This window comes from Coenobita brevimanus, chromosome 75 (genome assembly GCF_032717465.1).
Source record: "Coenobita brevimanus isolate Jiangsu-jjx chromosome 75, ASM3271746v2, whole genome shotgun sequence".
Classification (NCBI taxonomy): Eukaryota; Metazoa; Arthropoda; class Malacostraca; order Decapoda; family Coenobitidae; genus Coenobita; species Coenobita brevimanus.
Window position 1 is genome coordinate 7,554,789 of NC_137028.1, and position 3,795 is coordinate 7,558,583.

General features: G+C 41.7%; 1 non-coding gene across 1 annotated transcript; it reads left to right on the forward strand.

Moving 5' to 3' along the window:
- Positions 1-690: 690 nt before the first annotated feature.
- Positions 691-762, forward strand: TRNAD-GUC (transfer RNA aspartic acid (anticodon GUC)). Its single transcript has one exon. It is a non-coding gene; the product is annotated as a tRNA-Asp (tRNA).
- Positions 763-3,795: the final 3,033 nt, after the last annotated feature.

Genomic DNA, 3,795 nt, shown 5'->3' on the forward strand with positions numbered 1-3,795 from the left:
CTCACCGACTTTTCTCATATTCTCAGCTTCTTTCACACACACTTTCACACTGATTCTCTAATTATTCTCACTCTTACACAGTTTTTTTTCCCTCACACACACACACACACACACACACACACACACACACACGTATGCATGAGCAATATATTATTCATGCTTCAAAAATACACATAATCTATCAAACTGACTCAAAGGCAGCTTCATGCATACACAGACGACACACGCAGAAAGACAGACATGAACACACACACACACACACACACACACACACACACACACACACACACACACACACACACACATGCAATCTATCAGACATGCTCCAAAAATACACGCATACACATGAACTGTCAGACTGTCTCAAAGGCAGGTTCATACACACACACACACACACACACACACACACACACACACAGTTAGCCATGAATACAGTCTTATTCATGCAACTTTTCGTCTAGCCTTTCACACTCACTCTCCCACAAGCAGTTCTTTATGCCGTCTCCCCTACTCTCCCCACCTCTCACACACAAAGACACTTTCACATTAGTCTCTCTCTCTCTCTCTCTCTCTCTACTCCTATCTGTTTGCATACAGGAAGCATCACTCTACATCAATCTTATATAATATTAGTACATGTATCTGATCCACAGTCGAATCACCTCTTGATGTTCCACTCTCCTTTTTCAGTCCTCGGTAGTATAGTGGTTAGTATCCCCGCCTGTCACGCGGGAGACCGGGGTTCGATTCCCCGCCGGGGAGGATGAATATTTTATCCTTGGAAGTTGGAGAGAAACATATCCGACTTGTCTGCTGAGTGAGGCAAAGGAGGTATAAAGAGACGGGCTGAGGGTAGGGATCACCGCCCCCCCCTCCCAATTTTTAATGGGGTTGGGAGGGTACAATTTACTCTTGCACTTCGTTGGGTGTGGAAAATTTCTTGATCTCTTTCTTATTATTCTTTTCGTTGCTGTGTACAAGAAGTTAATTTCCGTCCGTGCGTTCCTCATGCAACGTATGCCCTACCGATATAAAAGAAAAGATAGTAATAAAATAGTAAGTAGTAATAAGCTACAAAACATCAAGACAGAGGTGCTAGGGTGATTTCTTAGCCAACGAGTATATAGTGTCAGTATTCTCGTCGACTTAGGAAATACCACTTTTTTTTTACCACTCGATTTCTTCCTGTAATTCTTTGATATGCTCTTGTATATCATGTACTTAATCTATGTCGATATATATAAAAAGGGTACTTATAACACGAGAATCGCTGGCTGGAATATGCAGAAATAAACAGGTAAGGAAGGCGTGCTTGGAAGCCTTCTTAGTTAATTTTTTTTTTTATGTGAAGAAGAAGGAACCAAAGGCCATGAGCCCGCAAAACTGTTCCTTCCAAGAGAAAAACAAAATACAAGAGAGAGCCAAATTCAAGGTCCATTCATTCCGAGATGCCTGGACACACTGCGTTTGAAAGACTGGAGATCATAGGAAGCAGGAAATACAGACAGAGGGAGACAGTTCCAGAGTTGACCTGTTGCATAAATGAAGAACTGGGAGTAACGGTTAACTCTTGCATTAGAGAGTTGGACAGAAAAGGGGTGAGAGTTTGCTGCTAGACGGGTGCTACGCGCCCGTCGTAGAAGTGGAGGAATGCATGCAGACAGTCCTGAACAACAAGCAGTCTCGTAGCTCATAGCCTCATACTACATAGGAAGCGATGATGATTATGCATGCTATTTTTTAACCACCCAATTTATTTTTTTTTTTTTTATTTTTTTTTTTCTTTTTTTTTTTTTTTTTCTTTTTTTTTTTTGCCTGTTCAGGCACAAACTTTTGGAACTAAGACCTAGAATCATCATTATCATCATCACCATAATCATCATCATCATGATACATGACCAAAACATTACGTTGACCGCTTCAATCCAAGGACTCTCTCAATTTTAATCTTATTAGTGCCAGACAACTTTATCTAACGGATGAAGGACCTCTTTGAGTGAAGGATTAATAGAAGGTAATCCAGGACACCATTTACTACGCTCGGTGCTGATCACGTAACCAATTAACGCCTGGTGGTCTAGCGGGTTAAGATGTTCCAACCGGAGGAGCCTGCAAGGATTTCTATGTGAGGGATGGTTGGGGGTTTATTGGGTACATAATGTAACTCAGAGGCGAGTGAGGCTGATCACCCTTACTTCAAATATCAGAATTGAGTAACTTAGCCCCGAGTCCATACGCTTCTGCTGGGACAAAAAAGGACTGGATGTGGATGAAGAAGAAGAAGAAAAAAATGATGATGATTATAATGATGATGATGATGATGATGAAGGAGAAGAAGATGATGATGATGATTATATATACAACCTCGCAGTTCGAAAAGTCTATCCTGAGCTGAATAAAACTGCCTGAAAGAGATAAGCATAACGTGGAAATCCGTCCACTGATTGAGGGAGCTAGGAATACGTAATCCTTGGCTTTGTGGGCTATGCGTTACAAAAATCACGCAGAATTCATCCATTAATCACTTTGCACACACACACACACACACACACACACACACACACACACAAACACACAGACACACACACACCAAAAACATTTTAATGAAAACAGTTACAATGCTGTATGTTGACCTCATCCCCTTTATTCACAAGCATTGTAATTTTTATCCCACGAGAAAGACTAATGGTGTGTACGTGTAGGGGTGACTGACCGAAAATTTCCCATGACTCGTTGTGGATGTGTTTGGATGTGGTTAGGTTAGAGGAGACTAGGTTAGGGAAGGCTTGGTTAGGGGAGGCTAGGTTGGGGAAGGCTTGGTGAAGGGAGGCTAGGTTCGGGGAGGCTAGGCTAGGTCAGGCTGGGTTGCTATTTCAGACTGATTTAGTGTACATAGTTTAAGTCATGAGATTTCGCTTCCTGGCAATTTAAAACTAATCATAGCCCTTCCTTGGCCCTGAATATAATTAAGAGAAAGAACAAACGTGTACAAGTTGTACAATTTACCTACTAAGGTAGATGTAATCAGTGGCAGTTGGTAGATATTATTTATTAATTTATTCGGGATTAACATATATCAGATTTTAGAACAGGAGTTAAGGTAATTCGAGGGACATTATTATTATTATTATTATTATTTATTTATTTATTCATTTATTTATTTATGTTTACTTTCAATGTGTATCTCACTCTTCTTCCCTGTCATGCTTGAGTACCGTCCCTTTTATGGTACGCTTCGCTGATGCACGCAGAAAGGTTGCTGGCGGGCCTTCGTGCTGGGTAGTGATGTAGTGCTCTCGCCTCGTTGTCCCCATACAGTGTTTTGACGCCCAGTGGTCTAGTGAGTCAGAGCATTCCAGTTGGATGTGGCCCTTCAGGGTCTGATTCCGAGGGATGGTTATGGTTTATTGCTCACCTGCTGCCGCTAAGGGAAGAGCAACCGGTCACTTTCACTTTAAATGCCTAAGTTCCGGGGCTCCTAAGCCCCTGGAAGTTCGATCCTGAAGCGGATGATAGATTGATGGACCTAACAGACAGTTTCCCAAACACCAGCAATCCTACGTGCTGCACTACATCCTATGTTACTACTTCAGATAATGCCCACCATTATGATTGGATCATTCTAGAACTGTCCTAATTAGGGTTGGTGTGATGGTGTTAGTATGAATGTTTTTATGACGAGATTGGTATTGTGAGGGGCCAGTAAAGTCTGTTTTAATTAAAATCCATTCTGACTGTTCTCTGAGCATGAGATCGATCTCGCGTCCTTCTGAAAAACAAATCACTTTTCCAAGC